At 49.2% G+C, this 22880-nt stretch overlaps 1 protein-coding gene across 9 annotated transcripts in view; it reads left to right on the forward strand.

Moving 5' to 3' along the window:
* The window catches only part of baz (par-3 family cell polarity regulator), a 248899-nt gene that overhangs the window by 137289 nt on the left and 88730 nt on the right, over positions 1 to 22880 (forward strand). The window lies entirely within an intron of this gene.

The following is a 22880-nucleotide window of genomic DNA, read 5'->3' on the forward strand; positions in this document are numbered from 1 at the left end:
TAGCACGCCCTTTGAATACGAAACGCGTTGCCTTCACTCCGCCTGGTTATAGGCTGCCACCGCAGTTTGGAATCGCAGACTGTGCGCGATGCAACGATAATAGGCGCGCATACGTGGGGAACTTAATGCCCCGGCGTTCCCACGGAATATCATTTCTTTGTATTTCATTCACAGAGAAAGGTTATAAACAGCTTGTGACTGTGCTCTCCGAGATAAGTATCGTTAATGCACTTGTCGTGGCCGCTGGTTCAGTGGCTGTGGCGTCATGGCGCTGAGCTAGAGGTCGATAGTCCAATTCCCTGATACGGGCGCACTCCAAAGGAGCGAGAATGCAAGGACATTCGTGTACGGAGCTTTGACAGTAGGGGTCAACATCCATCCTCAGCTTTCCACTACACGGCGCCTCTTATCTATCCGCTGTTTTTTTTTTCCGAATGTTAAACCAAATAAATAAATAAACTCAATTTCGTCCGGTTTATTCCTCATTAAATTGCCTGCTTTACGCCTGCCAAGTTGGTATTGTTAAAACTCATTCGTCTTCAAGATTAAAGGAAACAAGCCATGCATGCAGCGGTCAGTGAGTTCTAGGATCCCTCGCAGCCAATGTGTTCTGGAATCGAAACTTGAAGTATGAAGTCCGTTTCGTCTCGTACACAGACTCGGTGCACCACGCTATTCCAAGGCTTCACTGCCACATGGCGAAGAAATTAACTGGTTTTCACCGCGATACCCTGTATGCGTTAGAGGTTACCAAAAATAATGCGTCCGAAGTAGCCATAGCTTTTAAGAAGTTGTCTGTCTATGCCTGTATCTCCTTAGCTGTCCATGCCCCAACAACCTGAGAATTATAAAGCGGTGACCGCTCATAACGTACGCATTTTAAGTCCGCGTGTCGTCGAGGTGTCCCTTTCACGGAGCGTGCTCCCCATGCTGCTGCAATGGTTGAAATGCGCTCCATTGGTCATGCAATTTGATAGGCAACCAACGCATTTCTGTCAGTAGTCTTCGGACAGTGAGAAAAAAAAATAACAATCATAGCGCCAACGCCTAGTGCGCGCCAGAGATACGTCACCGAACGAGTTCCTTGTATCCCCATTTCAGCATAAGTTAAAGCGGAAGCGCTGCTTGTTTAAAGCTCGTACCACTAGCTGTTAGCACCAGGGAGGTTTTAAACCTTATTTTAAAGCCTTCCTGGTTAGCACCGAGCTGGAACCAACCCACAGAATATGTGAACCCCACTTAGTGTTTACGAGCGCTCTTCGTCGGAGAGCGAAGCGGCTGGCGTGCTTATGTAAGCCTGGTTCCGTGTGTGGCGCCCCTCTTTCCATTACAAATACACGTATATCAGGCGCCGCGCTTTTTATGCACCGCCATCAGCGGGGCCTCTTGCGAACAGCTGTATGGGGAAGCCCTGGCGCGACCTGCCGCTTCTAAAGAGGGCGGGGGTGGGTATGTATGAAGGTGGGGGCATCAGAGAGAGAGAGAGTGGGGGAGAGGTTGCACGGTGGTGCCGGCCTCTTGCTTCCTGCTCGTTCCGCTTTCCGGTGCGTTGGCTTGGCACGGCGTCGTGCCTAACCCTGTGGGTTCGTGCTCCCCCTTCGTTCTCGCAGCAGAGGCAGCATGCAGACAGCCAGAGATGATTTCGATGTGGCGTACGCTGGTCACGTAACTGTGTCCGTCGATCGCTCGGGCTGCTGCTTCCAACGCGCTCCTCTCCTCCGCCTTTCTCGCTCCGCGACTGTGTGTACATCGGCGCGAGAAGCCACTTTCGTGCGTGCGTCGTCCACGTCAGCGGATAAGATCGCCGCCGTGCGCGCGTTTATTGTGCTCCAGCGGCAATGACAGTTGTGCCTCGCGGGCAGCTATATAGGCATGCGTTTGTTGGGCGATTATTATTCGCGAGGACGTATGTTTTCGTTTTTAACCCCCCCCCCCCCTATTCCCTTCCCCTCGTCCCTGTCCCCACTCTTATTTAGTCTTTCTAGTGTCACTGTGCTGTGCGATGACAGTATTCGGTGACAGTGACCGATTGTGATTGTGTCTGTGCTCCTTCTTTTCCTTATCTCTACTTTGTTACCACTTTACCTCCCCCTCCCCTCTCTCCCCAGCGTAGGGTAGCAAACCGTATCTTTTTCTCTGGTTAACCTCCCTGCCTTTCCCCTTTCCTATCTCTCTCTCTCTCTCTCTCTCTCTCTCTCTCTCTCTCCTGTGTGTGCGCTGTTTACACTTATTTGCAGCGAATGTCGCTGGCCCGTTTTCCTCCCGTCGCAAAACGTAGCTTGACGCGCCGTGACCGCACCGAGTCCGCGCAATCGCCGTCCGTGTACCACACGAGGACGTGGCACGCTGCTGCAGCTTTGCAGGATATGCGTGCGCGCGTATGCGTAGGCGCGTGCCGATGTAACTTGTACCACGTGGTTCCGGCGATCAGTCGCATGCATAGTTATGCGTGCTCGCTTCCCGATTATGAAGATGTATTCGCAACGGCTCTTCTTCCGGCCGCTCGACGCTGTGCCCAGCCGGGCGCGGCCGATGCAGCGGTACTGTCGGCCGGGCCCTACGCCGCACAGCGTATACATACCTCGCCGCCCAGACGTGCGTTGGCCGGGGGGGAGGCACTTGACGCGAACCCTCTCTCTCTCTCTCTCTCTCTCTCTCTCTCTCTCACACACACACACACACACACACACACACACACACACACACACACACACACACACACACACACACACACACACACACACACACACACACACACACACACACACACACACACACACACACACACACACACACACACACACACACACACACACACACACACACACACACACACACACACACACACACACACACACACACACACACACACACACACACACACACACACACACACACACACACACACACACACACACACACACACACACACACACACACACACACACACACACACACACACACACACACACACACACACACACACACACACACACACACACACACACACACACACACACACACACACACACACACACACACACACACACACACACACACACACACACACACACACACACACACACACACACACACACACACACACACACACACACACACACACACACACACACACACACACACACACACACACACACACACACACCACTACCACCACCACCGCGGAGAGAGAGGGAGCGGAGCGCGTGGCGTGCACGGTCCGTTCAAGCGCGTCGAACTGCCGGGACCCGGCGCCGTTGTCATCATCAACATATTGCGGGTCGAGGTGGTTGAACGTGGCGCGCCGTATCCACTTTTTGAGACCGCTCACACCGCCTGCCTACGAACGGGTTGCGGCGACACTTCTTTTATATGCACGACAGGCAGCACAGAAAGGGGCCTCGGCGCACGCGAGAAGCACCGCTGCACCGTCGCGTATACTGTGAGGATTCGAGATGATCCTTAAAGGGACGCTAAGTATAAATGCTATGTTCACTTTGTTAGCAAAATCCTCTTGCTATCATTAAGTTGCCCTCCCAACGTGCCAGTGAGAAAGCTAGCCTAATTATCACCAGAAGAGGTTTTGCTCAGAGACCAGAAAAAAGACGCGATACACGTGTGGCGTGCAAGCAGAGCCTTCAAATTCCCGCACCGGCACGCCGTGTGCGGATGGCGTCTGCTCGAGCCTGTAGTTAATTTTTCATCGGCAAACGTCGACTGCGTTGTGTTCTATAAAGAGTAATTTAAAGACTGAACATCGCAGGTTTCAATAACGTTTACATAGGTGCAGCGGCCGAAGTAGGAATATATATATATATATATATATATATATATATATATATATATATATATATATATATATATATATATATATATATATATATATATATATATATATATATATATATATATATATATATATATATATAGTTTGTGTGTCCCTTTAACTGGTTATTGACGAATCGTGAAACTTTCCTTCCTGTCATGTTTGTGCAGTTCCGATGTGTCCCTCGACCACGCAAAGATCAATATATGTGACTTCACAGGGCTCGTGGGATACGGGAGACCCGCCGCGGTGGCTCGGTGGATGTGGCGTCTTTCCGCTGAACACGTGCTCGCGCGTTGGATTATACGGGCCGCGAAGTGCAAGAACGCTCGTGCATTTTATTTAGTTTGCATGTTGCGTTGTGTTCTGTGTTTGTGACATCCACTGTATACGTCATATTTTTTTTCATCGTACACATCCGGGGCAGCTTTCTATAGGCATGCCGCTGGGCAGACCTCTCCAAGATAAATTGGATCTCTCTCTCTCTCTCTTCTCTCTCTCTCTCTCTCATCAGGAAGTGCGAGAACTCTCCGACATGGAGGCAAGTACAAGACATTAGCAGTTGGTCCCGCAAAAGAGTTGTCAGCGTTTCCATTAACAGTTCTCGCATTATGCTCGCCGTCTCGTGCATGGATACAGCGAAACCGTTTCACGCAGCTGTTTAGCCACTGCCGTGCGCGGCTCATATGCGCACTCGGCAGGGCCGCTGTCACCGACGGTTTCCTGCAGAGCACACGGTGTAATAAGGTGAGAAGGCGGAAGCGGACGGATAGCGAGAAAGAGAAGGGGGGGGGGGGTGGGTGGGGGCCACCTTTTCATACACGCTATCGTTTGCAAACACTAAGTCAAGAAGGCTCTCGCACTTGAAGCACAGCAGGCCAAGCACGTATACGCGGCCGAAGGTCCTTTCAGTCGGAGGTATGTGTCGGCCGTTATCGCGCAGGCCACGGTTATCGGCTGCCTCGTGTTGTCGCACGGCCTCGGTGACCAGTACTGGGTCGCGCGTGCTCGGGCAGCGCAGTGTGCAGTGACTGCTTACCTGGTTGCCGCTTCCATTATACACGCCATAAGTTTCGTATGCAAATTGCCATAGATGAAACTGTCCGTGGCGCTACAGTTGTTCAGCCACCGTTGATACGATGGATGGTGTACATGGCTTTGCCCAGTCCTCGTACTTGTGGCTTCAGACTTTCGTGAGGCGTTATCTATAATACGCCTTAAGTTTCTACATTTCCACGCAAGCATATGTATTTGTTTTTATAAACGTTTGAAGGCAGTATAAGTGTCTGCGCACACGCATAGTCATCGCTAATTGTTACACCTATAACGCGATATATTATTGAAAGTGGTCAAATCGAGAAGTCGATTTGACCACTTTGAAGTCGATTTGACCACTTGAAGTCGATTTGACCACTTTGAGCATTTGAAGTCGATTTGACCACTGAAAATACACATTACGGAATAAAAAGAAGAGTAACACTGTAAAACGTAATTACATCAGGCTGAATAATTTCTACGCTATCACGTTGTGGTGTTGCGGTTCCAAATTTCAAGCGTGACTTGCTTGAAGCACGGGTAAGGAAAGAAGAAATTCACAGATTCAGAATAATTGAAAAAGCTGACAACGCATAGCGCAGGCGTTGCATTCCTTAATTTAAACACGCGGTTGATACCTTTTTACCTTCCGCCGCAACTTGTCTTACTAACCCTGCTCTTTCTTTTCGATACGTTAAATGTTCTTCAATTTCAATTTTAAACCGCACAGTTAATCGATGGTGGTATACAATCGGTGGATTCTAACGACACTAGCATTGGTAAATAAATAGCGCCAGAGGATAGGATAGGAATAAACTTTATTTATCCAGCAGTTGTTGATGTTGGTGCCCGGGGCTAGGCTGCCAGAGTTCCCTACATAGTAATTTCTGTAGGCGACTCTATATATACGCCATCGTGCACGCTGCCCGAGTCAGCCGTGTGCCAGCAGGAGGCTGTCCCGTGTGCGTGTACGTAAACGTGTACGCGCCGTGCCTTTCGCTCGCGCCCGGCGCCGGGTTGTGCGCCGCGTGCCCTGAATTCTCGCCCGGTCTTCCGGTGCCCGCGTTCTGGCGCAGAGAGTGACGCGCCGGCGTTCGTTTCCGCGTTGCTCTGCATGCGTGCGGCCATTGTGCGCGTGGTTACCCCCCCCCCCCTACCGCCGTTGTTCCCCGTCCGCGGCGGAGCCAGCGCGACGCGTTTCGAGCGACTCCGAGTGCCGCCGCTCACCACGGACCTGACGCTCTTTGGCCATACCTGGCCCTTGCGCCAATAAACACCATTCATTCATTCATTCAATAATTCATTCATTCATGCATTCATTCATTCATTCCGAGTGCCGCCGCCATCCTTTGGCCCGTTGCTTTATTTTCACATTCTTGAAATTGAGCGAGACAGCTGTAGCTCGCGGAGTTGCGCTCTAGGTTCTCGAGTGTAAACTGTGTAACTCAAATTTTAAAGGAAGGCTAAAAAGAAGTTACCCAAGCTGTGTTAGCAAAGTCCCCTTCTACAGTTAAAGACAGACAGACAGACAGACAGACAGACGGACGGACGGACGGACGGACGGACGGACGGACGGACGGACGGACGGACAGACGGACAGACGGACAGACAGACAGACAGACAGACAGACAGACAGACAGACAGACAGACAGACAGACAGACAGACAGACAGACAGACAGACAGACAGACAGACAGACGGACGGACGGACGGACGGACGGACGGACGGACGGACGGACGGACGGACGGACGGACGGACGGACGGACGGACGGACGGACGGACGGAGAGAGAGAGAGAGAGAGAGAGAGAGAGAGAGAGATCAGTGCCTGTGCCTTCTGCTGCTGCCCTCAGACCGGGTTTAAGGCCCGTCAAGTTGCTGCGAGCAACTTTTTCCTTAAATCCCCCATAAATTGTACGTTTATGGAAATAAAGGCATTTGTATAGATAGATAGATAGATAGATAGATAGATAGATAGATAGATAGATAGATAGATAGATAGATAGATATAGATAGATAGATAGATAGATAGATAGATAGATAGATAGATAGATAGATAGATAGATAGATCACGAATACGTAAATACACATTACGTAATAAAAATAAATGTAACACTACGAAACGTAATTGCATCAGGCTGACGGACGGACGGAAGAAAGTCACCGTGAGAAGAGGCCAGAAAAGGCGCGAAATACGAACGAGACAGGTGACGACGCCACCGCGATGTTCCCGCACCAGCTTGCCGTGACGTCACGTATCTGACGGCGTTCGCTTCGGCGTAGTTGTTGACGGCAAAGATGGCCTACATTTTATTTCAATATAGCCAAAGACATAACTCGGCAATTTTCAACAAGTTTTATTCAACGACCAACTTACGAATAAAAAATATACTGTAAAATCCGTGGCGTCACGCTGACGTAGGTACCGGCGCTGGAGTTCCGGTGCGAAATTCAAATGAAAATTTGAACTCCCATTTTCGCTTCGAGTTATCAGCCTGTTACCGCGAAATAAACTAAAGAATAGAAGAATACTTTAAACTCATTTAGTATTTCTCTTTAGTGTCCCTTTTCGATTATTTCGAGCGAGAAGCTTTGCGAATTCGGTCCTAAATTCCAACACTAGCTGCGGTTACAATTCACCCCTTAATTATAGAAACGCGGTATGGTTGGCTAATCTGTAAAGAGCCTTCACGGTGTTGCCGCGCTAACAGCTAGACTACTACGTTCGTCAATTTCGAAGGCGTGCTTCGTTGCCGGAGATGACGCGCGCCTCGTCGTAAACCGGTGCGTCACGATGAGCTTGAGATGACATGTGCCGCTTCCGTGCACGGTCGTAAACGAGGCGGGGGAGAGGTACGCAGTCATCTCCACGAAACAAACGAAGCTACTCTGCAGTCACAAACGCAAGCGAGACAAATAAACAACAAGAACCACTGCGTTTTCTTACTAGGATTTTAAGCGGATGTACTTTAAGCAATTGCGTATAATATAGCGAACCTTATCAAGCGTACCGAGCTATAGAGCTGCGGCTGTGTAGAAGCGCTCAAGACCGCCAGCTGACGCACCGTGCCCCCCCCCCCCCCCCTTACCACCTTGCCTGCAGCGTGCAGTACCGCAGGCCCTCGACGTTGACCTTCGCGGTGCAGTGCGTGCCCGCCGCGGCGTGTGCAGCGCTACGTATACCAGCCAGTTGCCGAGGAGCTGCAGGGTCGGCATATGGGAGCGGGTGCATGCGTACACAAGCGCGCACCAAACGGGGCCGCCGATTAATTTCGAAGGCAGGTGGCGTGGGCTAGCTGCGAACGCGTGCACGCGCATACTCGGCGTCGGTGCGTGGCCTGCGGCCGTCATTTGCACACAATCACCGCCGCCGCCGCTGTGACGTGGCGCACGTTCCCGTTGACCGCGCGGCCTCGCAATGGCGGCGTACCTTACCGGAAGTACCGGGACGCGCGTGACGTAGTTCGAGCGCCGTTGTATACGGAAGACGCACTCGTAGGGCATCCAGAGGAGGCCGACTGCCCGGTACAAGCCTTTGTTTCTTTCTTTCCTTCTCTGTTCTTTATTGCCGTGAGTATGTGAGGATATGTTGACGCGCCACAGAGGTGGCGCAGGCCACTCATCGTCACTATAAAAAGTCACCGCGCATGCTCTTAATGCTTCCATTGTATATGTATTCTAATAAACCCTGCACATGGGTATTGGGTAAGGGCAGAAAATATGAGCAAACAGGAGAAGATTAGGAAAGAAAAGAACGCACACTCTTTCAATCAGCCCCACTTCTCTTAAAATATATTATTTGTTTTGAAAACATATATTCACTTGATAGCAAATGGACTTTTTCAAAAAGCGCCGCTTTTAAAGCATGCAGTTGGGGCCGACGTCGGCTGGGACCAGGCCCCAAGAATTGTGGCTTCCGTAATGGGTACTTGTCAATCTGAATAGCCAACCGGATGCTTTATCTGGTTAACCCTCTCTCTCTCTTTCTCTCTCTCTCTCCTAATAAAAACGTGCAGTAACTCTACACATTTGGAGTGCGATCTTGTACGCGTTCCAATATAGAACGGAGGCGGTCCGTTCCACAGATCCCCACACGATTGGTCAATTTGAACTGTGACGAACGGCATGACGTCAATTGTGACGTGATATCTGCTGTCAATCATTCCGTGTCGTCTGCTATCGGACAAACGCAACGGAACGGGCCGCCTATTTCACAACGTAAAGAACGGACCGCCTCGGTTCGATTTTGGAACGCGTACAAGATCGCACCCATAACGTCCGAAAAACGAAAACGTAGCCCTTTGTACCGTCATCGCACTTTCCACAATCTCAATACATGTTGTAAGGAGGGCTACATTGTATATACGCATGCCCATAGCATATATTGGTTAGCGTGCTTATCAATATCGTCACGAAGGAGAGGGAAACATCCAAACATCTAGCCAAACATCCATGCTTACGTTAACTTACATTCACACGCAATTTATGTTAATAATGGCCAGTATAGTACCGATGACCTCTTAAGAATGCCAACAAGTTCGCGTTTCTAAAGAGTGCCTCTTGGTCACTGGTCCAATCAGGTCTCCCGGTGAAGAGTCCGGGCTCAGAATTGTGTAGCAATTTCCATGTTCTCGTATCTTTATAACTATACGTAGTAGCCTGAGCCAATTAAAAAAAGAAATGTAAATGTCACATAGCTGGACAGAATAAAGGTAATGTTGTTTGCCGTCGCGTGGAGATACTGCGACAATTTTTGCGTTCCGCCTAATTACGCGTTTAGTCAACTTCTCAGATATTATAATTAGATTAGAAGTCAATGAGAAAATTGTAGATTAGCATGAAAATTTCCCGGTACAGCTTTCTGTTGCTTAATACGTGCTACATAAAAGTGTTTTTCCAAGCATGACAGAAGCCCGCGAATACGCGCCAAGTGCCGCGAGCGGCCAGTCGCGCGGCTTTTCTTTTAATTATTTATTTTATTTGCGGCGTTCTTTGGTGCTGGAAAAAACACCTTTATGTACCACGTATTGAGCAAAAGAAAGCTCCCCGCCGTGCTTGCTTAGTGGCTATGGTGTTCGGTTGCTAAGCACGAGGTCGCGGGATCGAATCCCGGCCTCCGGAAGCGAAGTGTGAAAACACCCGTGTGCTTCAATTTAGGTGCATGTTAAAGAACCCCTGATGATCTAAATTATTCTGTAGTCCCCCTCTAAGGTGTGCCTCATAATCAACGTGGTTCTGGCATGTAAGACCCCATAAGTTATTATTTTTTTAACAGAAAGCTGGATCGGGAGTTTTTCATGTTGCGCCGCCATTTTTTCGTTGGTACCTTTAATCTATTTATAATATTTGGAAAGTTCATTAACTATTTAAGACGAATTATGCATTTGCTGGCACAATGCGAAAAAAAATGATAATAATGTGAATATCTCCAAGCGACAGCAAACAACCTCGGTTGTAGCTGACCAGCTACGTGGCATTTGCACGTTCTTTAATGTTTGGCTCAAGTTACGTGGGACGACCGGTATTTGGGCGACTTGCACCGACGTGATCGTGGCCACGAGCCTGAACCACGAGCCCACCGAAAGGCTGCAAGCCTGTATACGTAATTTTCTGGACACGTATCGAACGGCACAGGGGGGAAGCGAACCCAGGTGTGCACGATTGACGAGGGTATTCCCCGACCATCTCTCTATGCCAGTGTTTACAGAGAACTACAGATATTGGGTCCTCCGGCTGGCGCTTTTATCTGCATTATATATAATGTGCGTTACCCAGAATTCCCCGACTTCCGTGACCTTGGATATTTCCGTGACTCACACCGCGCGGTGGCGCTAATCGGTTTCCCTTGGGGCAAGCCTGCCTGCTTGAAATGGCAGCTCTTAACTCCACCGGTGGCAACGTTGCTCGCACGTTCGCGGCCAGCGGAAAACGTGCTGCTCCGGGGCATGGGAGCGAGCCTAACGAGCGGAAAGGCGTCTCTTCGAGAGCGTACGCGTCTCCCACATGACTTGGCTGACAATCGCCGAGGGCGCGCGCGCGTCGCGAGACTGCGTACGCTGTGGGCTGTCACTGCTATAATTTGCCTTTACCGAAATGACACCTCAAACTGTCGTAAGAGACCGCTACGAAAAAAAAATAACATAATTGTGTTTTGTGCCTCGTTATTTGCCGTTTGGCATGCCCTCTGGGCCTGTTAACGGAAACCTAAGCGAAAAAATAAAGGCCTGGTGCCAGGGCTTCACGTGGTGCGACTTGTACGGACGAGTTCACCCGAGGGAGAATTTGAACAACGTTTCGAGAAGACGCGGGCTCTAGCGGTCTGTCCTATAGGAGCTGCCGTCCAGCTAAAGTTAACCAAGAAGGTGCGGGTGCTGAAAATGGAAGAAGTAAGTACGGACGAATGTTTTACGAACGTACGATTTTACACTACCGCTTGGCGCTTGCCAAGTTTCAATGTACACGCGATTGCATTGTGCCGTATATAACCTGGCACTCCTCTTTTTTGTTTCCGAGAAACGATAGGATTGAGCGATGGCGGGTTGTATATACACTGTGCGCTGACGTCTATCGCCGATAAGATACGAGGGCGCCAGAGGTTACGCCCCTGACGGCCGCGCTGTCAATATCACGTCTCCCTTTCGCTCTCCGCTTTTACGCAGCGGCAGGACATTCCAGGCGTGCCTGCCTGCACATGTGGAGGGTGTCGCCGCCGCGCTGTTATACTCAATTACGACAGACGCTGGGTTGACGTCCCGCAGCAGCTGTGGCCGCCGTGGCATGCGCGATGCATGCACCCGGGAACCCATTTCGATATCCTGCTATGCTTTGAGACATCATCCATGCGCACTTGAGGGGACGAGGGGTCCATGGAGGGGGTAGATACCTCAATCAGTATAGAGATATACCAGACGAGTGCGCTGCATTTTGCCTCTCACAGGTCTCTCTTCTTTTGTCAAACACCCTCTCAAAAGACTGCGCCACGTGCAGTGTTTAACCGAAGTGATCGCATAAGAAATTTATGTCGCTGTAGCTAACGTTTCAACAACGAACTCGTCTTCGTCAGGGCAGCAACCATATTTTTTTTTTCTCGTTTGAAAAAAAAAAGGAAAAAAAAAACAGTTGCTGCGCTGCCGTTTTCTCGAAACGTTGGCTCCAGTGACATTGCTTGATCGACGACTGTAGATCGCTTCAAGCCTCCACGCGAGTTTCGGTCTCGCTTGGGCCGCGTGTAATACAGTATGTTCCGAGAGACGAGCAACGATACTCGCGGCCAACTTTTCACCAAAGAGCGGACGTTTATCGGGATCGCTTACGTCGGCATCGGCCTCGTGTTGTGCGAACTTGCAGGGCGGAGTCCCGAGAGCCGGCGATACCCCGCAGCAACTCGTGAGGCGCAGTCTCTACTAGAGCGTGAAAACGCTGCGCAGATGGAGAGTATACGTACCGAGACGAAGGTTGCGCGTGACTTGCTCACGGACGCGTTTTAGCCACACGGCGGAGATTCGCGGAGAGCTGTTGATTGCTTCGCGTTGTTGTTAGCTGCTCATTTTCCTGACCAGGATGGAAGCCATAGGAAGCGTGCGCTATACAGTTGGTTTGAAAGTTTTTTGCTTGCGTGAAGCATCCTTTCGCTTGCTTGCTTTTATTAGCGACATCGTGCTTCATGGAACTTCATAGCGTGAAGCAGCATGTTGATCAAGCCTATCACTGGGCACCTCTCCTGTTATCATAAAGCTCTCTCTCTCTCTCTTCTCTTCATAGGGGCAGCTGTCGCCGGTGTCTGCGCGTCTTACAGTCGGTTCATAATACTATCAAGTAAAAGTATATATATATATATATATATATATATATATATATATATATATATATATATATATATATATATATATATATATATATATATATATATATATATATATATATATATATATTATGTGTGCACAGCAGGTTGCAATATTCTACGCGGCTTTCTCGCGAGAGACGTTGTTACAAAGGTGTCGATGAGCAGCTAGCAGAGCTCTCATGCATGCAGGGAGTCCAAATCATATTGTCGCGTAGACAGGTCGGTTCCTTGCGCGCATAATTGTGATTGTAATTGGTTCTCGTTCCCTCGACAGCTTGGATGTGTCGGTTCGAACAATGAGTCGACATACCGCCGGACAACTTATATATGGTATAGCTCCGTCGTTAGACGCGAAGGTCACATTTGCAAGGTTGTTGTCCGTGTCTTTCGTTGGGCTTCTCTTTCTTGCTTTATATTCATTCCAACTACACATTGCATGATTCAGGCAATAATAGTGTTTGAGAATCCAACGTGACGCTCCGTGACTCAGCCATCGACCGCCCGGCAACGGATGTATGGGCGTCCGCCACGCAGGAGGTGCCTTCAACCCATAGCGAATCTTTTTTTTTTTTCGTTTTCTTTTCATTACTTGCAATCAAAATTATTTCATCCGGAGCACTGTATGCGTATACTACTTCGAGCTGGTGATGGTGTGGTTGTGTATATAACCTGGCGACCTCTTCTGTACACTGCTGGACCCCAGACCGCAGTCTTTCGCGCTGCAGGTGCAATAACCCGCCGTGGTTGCTTAGTGGCTATGCTGTTGGGCTGCTGAGCACGAGATCGCAGGTTGGAATCCCGGCCACGGCGGCCGCATTTCGATGGGGGCAGAATGCGTAAACATCCATGTGCTTAGACTTAGGTGCATATTAAAGAACTCCAGGTGGTCCAAATTTTCCGAGTCCCCCACAACGGTGTGCCTCGTAATCAGATCGTGGTTAATTGGCACGTAAAACCCCATAATTTAATGGTTTTTTTTTAAGGTTTGCATAGAGAATCTCTGCATTACTGTAACTCATTTGCGTTGTGCTCGTGACACTGTTGTTAAACAGAAATCACACTAAACTTAAGCTTGTCAATATCCGTTCATGCATTGTTTGCAGTCGTCTCTCTCTAAATCTGCTCCTGCATTGGATCAAAAGCATGTACCCGTCGTTCTTCAGTGTTGCACGATGCACTGTTGTCGACAGCCTCGAATCGCGTGAGGGCTGCTTGCAACGCTGTGCATTTTGATCTCAAAGGAAGGCATTTAGAAGGCGACTATGAAGCGGGCACTATGTAATGCCGCGTATACGCGTGCGTTTAGACATCTTTTTATTATTTGTCGTTCTTGCGCACTGCTTGCGAGTTACGACTGCAAACCGGTAGATCTCTGCACGGTTCAGCGGCCGCGTTCGCCCTAACACAGCGAACTGACCAACATTTCGTGCGGGTCCAGCTGCGGAGGCAACTCGCTTGTCTTCGCCAAAGCGGGCTGTCCTTCGAAACGAGGTCTGCGTGGAGGCGAAAGTAAAGAAAACGAAGCCGCACCACACGCACTCACACACGCGCACACTTGCCGACCCAACCCTGTGGCAATCTCACGCCCCTCTATAGAACGAGGAAGGTTGCTGGGTACGACCATGCACTCGCTTGTGGGGTAGGGAAAGGTGTACGTTTTGCGAGGCGACGATCCGTTCGCTTCTTGCTCGTCTTTCTTTTTCGGTGAATCCTTGCGCACTTGCCTGGCTATATACCTGCGCCACAGTCTAGATTTAGCAGGTACTGCGTGTACTCCAGAACCAGTCGGGACGGCCGCTCAGCGCTCCTCGGCACACGTGCGCGATCTCGTTATTCCGCGACGACCGCACGCTTTATCTCGCCGATTCGGCCGGCGACGCGTCGACAAATTGCGTAGCGGCGACTGCCTCGCACGCAGTATACTCTACCCCCCTCCCGAGGCGCCGTTCAGGCACGGTCCGTAGTTAGCATACGCTCGGTCGCCGTCTGCACCTGCCCCGCAGTTCCCCGCAGTTTTCTCATGATGGCGTATCTCTCTCTCTCTCTCTCTCTCTCTCTCTCTCTCTCTCTCTCTCTCTCTCTCTCTCTCTCTCTCTCTATATATATATATATATATATATATATATATATATATATATATATATATATATATATATATATATATATACACACACACACCACGGGGAAGGCGGGAAGATGGAAATTCAAGACGATGCGCAAATCGAGAACAAGGTGAAAGCAGCAGCCAACGTTTCGACAAGTGGCATCGTCTCTCTCTCTCTCTCTCTCTCTCTCTCTCTCTATATATATATATATATATATATATATATATATATATATATATATATATATATATATATATATATATATATATATGTATATATACGCATTCGCAGCTAGATCGCCTTATTCCCGCAACCGATAATCGGAGCCCAGCTCGCGCAGGATTGCGGCTGTGCCGAGTCATGCTGGAGAGGTGCGTCCTGCATGCGTTGTGGTGCAGGACTGCAGGAGTGCACTCTATGCCACTGCTGTGGCATAGAGTGTACACTATATACACGCGGGTGAGGCCCTGTCTTTCGTTGTACGTACAGAGGTATACAGCTGCGCCAGCGCGCTTGCCGCTTCGCGTTCTGTTTCGAAAGGCAGCGGCAGGGTCGACCTGAATTCTTCGTCTTCACACGCTGAAACGAGGCAAGGGCAGCCGAGCAGCGCGCCGACTCCAAGAAAGCGCCGACGAGGTGGGGGGGTCTCCAGTTGAGGCGGCGGCGGAATCCCGCTGATTCGCATACATAGCTGCCGGAGGGATTCCTTGTTCTTCTCTCGTGCTCGACTGCTGCCGCTGCTGCCTGAGGCCACAATGGGGTCAAGAGCGCGGGCCGAGCAGAGCGAGCAGGCGTGCTGCATGCTTGTTCGTGGCACTGTCTCGCTTGAGAATGTCAAGAGAGAGATGCTGTTGTTGCCTCGATCCCCGCCGTCTCGCTCTATTTTTGTCTGCTGCATTTTTGTCCATGCGTGTTTGTTGTGACTCCACGTAGCTGGCAGTTGTCGCCTTGCTTCACGCTGAGGGGGCTCGAAAGAGTTGCGCGTTGCCTGTCGATCGCGAAGAGACTCTGAACGACTCGTGTTCTGTCGCGCATCCTGGTACGTATTCGTATGCAAACGGCCCGTCGCTGTCTCTCTGCTGGGATGTTGGAAGGAGGGCTGTGATTGGTATCGACACGTGAAAGGGAGAAAAGAAGCGATGCGAGAAAAATGAAGATGTAGCGTCGATCTATCAGTGGTGATATTTCCCAGATGCGCAGGACACGGTATCGCGGACTCGTGTGAGCGGAATGCTATTTGCGAGTGCTACGAGAATTCGCCGGATGAATTCAGCCAGTTAACAGTGCTACAGTGAGCTCGTAATAACCACACAAAGTGCACGAGTTATTCCTCTGTTCTTCAGTCATCCTACGAGGATCGTGCACGCTTATCTGTATCATTGCTTCGTTAATCGACTATCGAACGCATTCTTGCAGCAGCAGTCCTTGTGCTCTTTTACAGGTAAAACAAAGCCGTTAAAAGGTGTTGTATTAGTCTGCTATACAAATGACGTCCTTAAATGCGCGTCCTCCGCGAAATATCCCTGTTTATACGCAGAGGGGAAAAGGAAAATGCTGCATTCCCCTTTTGTTTGTGCGTCATGGGATTGTCAGCGTCACGCGGGTATTATTGACTTCTCCGCTCGCATAGAGCTCGTCACACCGGCGCCGCGCCTGACATGTGGCATGCCTTCGGAAACCTGTGCGCAGCGGCGCGCGCAAAAGAGCTGCGCGGTTCGCGCAATATTCCAAGCGTCGAGAATTCATAGCCATCGGTGTACACGTATACGCTTAGCCTGGCTGGCTGGCTGGCATGTGGGACGTCCCCTTGCACGAGGTGCGCGGCCGTCACGTAGTGTACAGCGCGCGCAAGCGGCTTGCACAATACAAGCGACGCATATATGCGCGAGAGAAGACGCCGCAGGAGAAGAAACCGGTGCGAAGCCATCCCATATTCCTTCCGTCGTTGTCGTCAAGCCATTATACGGGCTCGCCGTCCACGAGGCGTGTTACGCACGCGTTTCGGTTGTCGCTCGTGTACGGTTTGCGCAACCTCCGCGCGAGTCGCTTCGTGTGGCTTCACGCTGCGCTGAGGAAGCGAAGGCGCGTATAATTGCAATATAGCCGCTGCATAGCATATATATATCAGCTTCGTTTTCGATTTGCCGCGTTGGCTAAAACCAGTCCCGACGTTAACTGGTCAGGAAACTCCGCGCGTCGTTAATGAGCTAGGCTTGCGCTCTCTCCGTTGGTTGAATGTGGGGTGCGCGGTGTGCATGTATAGTATATAAATCATTGCGCTCCGTGCCGTTCTGGCCGTTTTCCTCTACGTAGGTTTATAATGCGTGGACGCGCACGAGCACATAGCTTCCACAGAATGTGGACGACGTCGTGAAGAGTGGTGCGCATGCGATCGAATTCTTGCGCAGGGTGGAGCTCTGCGTTGGTTTGCCGTCTGCTCGTGGATGCAGAAACGTAGCCGGATCTAAAGAAACTCGCGCGTGCTTGCGTTCAGTGAATGCGTGTTGCACGTTCTGCAACACGAAGAGAACAGCAGCAAGAAGGTTCACACATGTCGTCCTTCGTAAAATAGTAGAATTCAAAACCTGCAAGAATTCGCAGAAGAAAAAGAAGAATGCGTAACTTCCCTGTGAATTTCTATTGTGGCCTCCGACAGACGCCGACCTCGCATTTAACTATGCGCTGCAGCTCTTCGACCGGATACGTTTTGCGCATATACCTGCGCGCCTATAGAGAAGGTGATCATGCTGTATACTGTTCGCTTATATAGCGAATCCGAAAGCACACGGTCGCACGCCTTCTTGTTTGCTCTAGCGGCGTCGTTTCCCGTTTATGCGCTAACGAAGGTCAATTACATACGCGTTGTCACTCCTGCTATAAAACGTGCGGGTCGGAATGACGAAAACGTGGAAATACAGATAAGAGTTCGAGATAGTTACTGTACGCGTTGAACAGCTTCGTTCTTGTCCTTCGAGCGGCGAAGAAGGATGCGTCAACGTCGTGATGAGTTTCTCTTGACATCATTGTACAAAATGCCTTCATTTTAATTGTAACGCATGGCCACCACTTAGGCTTGGGCCGACAATAAACGAGCTGTGCGCGCGAACAGGCGCAGAAATGACTCACATTGCTGCTCGTACGAACTTGTGTGTGCCTGCTTCTGGCGCCTCCGTTCTTGCCCACACTCACAGGAATGTTTATAGGTTGATGAAAATTTCCATAATTAAATCTCACCGTCTACATACTGTTAATGTTTTTTGTTTGTTCTCTCCGCCTGCCGTGTCCCCCCGCCTCCCCCCCCCCCTATCCCTCTTTTTTTAATCCTTTTCTGCTCATGCAAGTCCGGCTATTCTCAATTTCGCTTATATTTTATCGTTCTTTCGAACTTTTCCATAGATCAAATTTGAACTGAACATCCCTTACGTTCTGTTTGCTGTAGAGCTGTCGGTTTCTTGGCCAAACCCTCTACAGCGGTTATGTGCCAGAGTTTCTGAAGCCATCATCGTGGTCGTCGTCGTCATTATTGCATATACGTTGCAGTCGAGGTGTTCCACATCCAATTCCGCCTCATTCTTTCGCAGGCAGGACTGCAGCTATACAGTGTACACATTCACGCAGCTATACAGTGTACACATTCACGCATTCGCACGACCGACTGCACTTTATTTGATCAGTTTATTATATTTCTTCACGCTGTATAGAGGTAAACCCAGGCATGGAAGAAGAAAACAAACTTGAATATTTGTTTTTAATTTTTGTTTATTAATGTATTACGCGCTTCAATTCAGCGTTGATATGTCGGGTGTTTCAGCGAACACTCAATTTTTTTTTCATGGTTGCCTGTGGCAGATAGCACAATTCTAGTTCATGAGCTGGTCTACTCGAAGAGGTGAACATTGCACGAAAAAAAAATTTAACTGCATAATCGACGAATTAACAGAAATGCACTAATTAACTTCTTAAATAATTACCTTATGGCCCATATTGCAATTTACAAATTCTAGGCGTGGAGTTCGTGAGGCGGGTCCACTTGGAACGAATTCTCAGGATGACACCAGTCTCGAAATACTAATTCCCGAACCTTGCGGAGAAATGAATTGGTATACGCTTGTGAACTTAGCGCCTAGAATTTGTAAATTGCAATATGGGCCATGAAGGAATTAGTTAAGAACTTAGTTTGCGAAATTATGTTAATTAGTCGATTATGCATTTCAATTTTTTGTGCACGTTATGTGCGCCGCCTCGAGTAGACCACCTCGTGACCTAGAATTGCGCTATCTGCCACTGACAAGCTCTAAGAATTTTTGAAAGTGTTCGCAGACACACCCTGTATATAGAGGCGAGCAAGAATATATACAAAACAAGTCGCAGGAAAAGGTACGCCAAAATTTTCAAGTAGTATGCGAAACATTCGTTATGCGTAGAACTTGAATCCGATGTTATATATGAAACCCGTACACTGACGACTGCGCAAACTTCTCATACGCGGTGCAGGAGCGTTTCGGCGTACCTTTAATTAGCTTTTCTTATCAATATGTATACGGTCATTGAGCTCTACGCAACTCTGCTGGTTGCGTGCGAAATTTTGTATCTCGGTTTTCTTTCTTTATCTAGATGAGTCGGAGCATCTCGTGGAGGCGGTGTGTACATATAGTCTCATTTCTTCCGTTTCCGGTCGTGCACTTTCTTTTGATGTGACCACTTAGCTATAGGTAACGAGGTAATGGCTTTCCTGCGGCGCTTACGCCTGTGCAGTATATGTGCGTGTGCAGGCAAAGTCTAATGGATCTCCTTGGTCGCCCCCCCCCCTCCCTGTCTCCCCTTTCTCTCCCGCTTTGCGCTGGACGCATGCCTTCTCTACCTGCCCCCCCCCCCCCTCCCGCCGCCCCTTTGTATGCCGGCGTTGCGTGGGAATTGCGATGCTATCGAGGCGCCTTTCTTGCGCCGTCTGTATATGCCCCTGCTCGGTGGTGTCATTATATACCGTATAGACTCGCGTATAGTTGCTCGTAAGCTGCAAACTTTTCGTTCATTACCGCGGTAACTTCCATGGGTTCATAAGGACGTGCTAGCGCCTGCCGTCGTGATTCTGCGAGGCCATGTATACCGTTCTCCTTCTGCGCACGAAGTCTCCGGATCGATTCCCGGTTGCGGATGGTGCGTCCTGATGGGCCGTGTTGACGGAAAGCAATATCGCTTATGTGCGGAGCTTGCAGTGCACAAGAGCCACGTGCAGGTATGGGCAAAATTAATCGGTAGTCACCAGCTATACGACGTCCCCTATAGCGGGATGGCTGCTTTGGATTGTAAGACCCCATATTTTACAAGATAGGTTTTACTCTGAGATGCGAGCCCTGCTGGTAGGCTATAGTTGTCCTGGTTCATTTACGTACAGAACACGCTGTCTGTACACGCGTTGTTCCCGTAGTTTCTGGCGTTCTTCGTGGGAAATTATGCAGACTTTAGTGACCTAGCTCTGTGATGACTCCAGTGATTGCATTTGGAAATCTTCGAGGTTCTTTAGGGCTCCGCTCCGCTAGTATATACGCTTAAACTTACCAGTTTGCAAGCATTTGAGAGAGAGAGAGAGAGAGAGAGAGAGTTCCTGAATTTTGTCAGCGCTGCGTATTACGCAGGCGCATGGCATAAAGCCATCTTTAGCTGACGCTTCGTTTAGAGTTCGCGTGCGGACACGTGCGCGACTGTTACACGAGTCTATACGGTATCCTCATATTCGTGCTACATTCCCCCTCCTCTTCAGCTGCTCTGTACTCTTGAACGGCGGGGACGTGGCGTCGGTCGGCGCGGCCGTGACTTGGGCGTTGCTAAACTACGTTCACGTTTTTCGTTGTCGCTCGCACGCAAAGGGAAGTGGAACGCGAGCCCATAGTATAGCGCACAAATTAAGGTGGGTGCGTCTAGGCGAATACGCCAAAACGGGAACGGACGAAAAAGAAACAAAGAAATACAGGAACAACAACGACTGAATTTTCTCGATGGGCTGCTCCTGTGAACGACTCGTTGTCCCCGCTGAATTTCTGCATACATTCTGAAAATTGAGTTCAGTCGCAGAGCGGCGGCCGTGTCACGTCGATTAGGATGCAATTTCACAGTCAAATCAGCGAAACTAAGCACCGTTGAGCTCGGCCAGTGTTTGATGGAAACAAGATTTATCAGGCGCCTAAACAAAGTAACGAAAATCGCCGCGGTCTTTCCCGTATGTTCTGGCTGCGCGATTGGTTTATGCACCGGTGTGCGGCACTGACTCTGGGACTAGCCGGTAAACCTTGGAGCGGTGTACTTTACAGCTGCAGCTGCGGGTGGTTTAGTTTCGCGTTGTTGTGTTCATGGGGCGTTGGGTGTCTGCGTTTCCAGAAGCGTTGGGATTCACTGACGATGGAAGGATTAGCTGGTCAGCAGTCGAGATAAGTAAGAGACGATTAGAGTATCGATGGAAGAAAAGCAGGGAAGAGATGGGCGGAAAAGGAGTCATTGCAAGTGTAGGTAAAGGTACGGGTAAATGTTTTAAGTACGAAAGTTTAGATCGAGATCGGACAGGCAAAGTGCTAGATAGCGATAGATGTAGCAAAAAGCGATATAAATCAAGCAGGTTAGCGGACTATTTGTCCCACCCCGTTACAAAAGGGGTGCTGATCATCATCAGCAGGAGCAGCAGCAGCATCGAGAGCATAGAAGAGGCAGCGGAAGACAGTAAAAGCTGGGCGCTTGCACGACCTGCTGGTTGGGCTACCATCCAGGTCGCCATTTTGATTTAAGACGCTGAACGCACAGTCGCCTGAGGCAGCGGAAGACGGTAAAAGCTGGGCACTTGCACGACCTGGTTGGGCTACTACCCAGGTCGCTATCCTGATTTAAGACGCTGGACGCACAGTCGTCTGCACCGGCCGGTCCAGGGCTTCCTTCATCCAGGAGACAGGCCTGCATCTCTTTATTTAGTTTATGCCGTAAGGCATACTTGCGCTAATAATAATAATAATAATAATAATAATAATAATAATAATAATAATAATAATAATAATAATAATAATAATAAAATCAGTCAATCATTTATCGTGCCCAGGAACAACCATAAGTACTGAGTGTTGGCGCACGCGTACATCAAAAAAAAAAGAACAGTAAAGGAATATAAGTTTAAAAAAAATTTAAAAAATCGGGGAACAAAAAGAACAACCTTGGAAAGCTAAGTACAGGAAGGCGCAAGGTGCGTTCAAACCAAAAAGGAAGAGCAGGGCAGTTCAACAATGTGTGACACTGACACAACAACGCAAATCTCTGAAAAAAAACGATGACAGCGAGTTATAAAAAGTACCAAGCTCATGACAATAAGTGTTGTAAAGTCTATTTATTCTGTGGACGGTTAAGTGTTGGCGATGACAGGCAGGAACATGGAAAGGTCTATGTTCTCTGGTGATCTTGCGCACAATACGAAGCATGATACAACTGAGAAATTCGGGGCAGGTGAAGTTACCCTGAAGGAGTTTGGAAAGAAATAGAACGTCAGCGCGATTACGTTGGCAGCGAAGTATAAGGACAATGACAATAATCCAACAGCGCTAGAATAAGGTCCAGTGTCCATGCTAGCAAAGCGGTGATGATATGTGCTTAGAAACATTTTCTGGACCCGATCTATAATGTCACTGTTGCAACTAAAAAGCAGACGACCGACACATGTTCGAGCTCAGGAAGGTAGATGGTTGCGTTCAACTTGCGCAATTGTGTTGGAGAATTGAATTCTCTCGATAGTCTGCAAACAGAGCCAAGAGAGTGCATACCCCGCACTGAAACGCGTTTAGTGTGAGCAGAGAAGTGTAAGGCTGTATCAGATAGTAAGTACACCGAGATCATTGATCTCATCGACCTTACACAATGGTAGAGAATCTGCAGAATAAGAAAGAGAAATGCTTGCTGATTTGCGTGTGAAAATCATTACTTTGGTCTCAGCAGCATTCAAGGTGAAGTTATTATCCTTGCACCATTTAGAAAAACAAAAACGAAAGGTCAGACTGCAGGATGCGACAGTCATCAAAAGTATGAACTTCCTCTAAGATCTTG

Source organism: Dermacentor albipictus, chromosome 1 (genome assembly GCF_038994185.2).
Source record: "Dermacentor albipictus isolate Rhodes 1998 colony chromosome 1, USDA_Dalb.pri_finalv2, whole genome shotgun sequence".
Classification (NCBI taxonomy): domain Eukaryota; kingdom Metazoa; phylum Arthropoda; class Arachnida; order Ixodida; family Ixodidae; genus Dermacentor; species Dermacentor albipictus.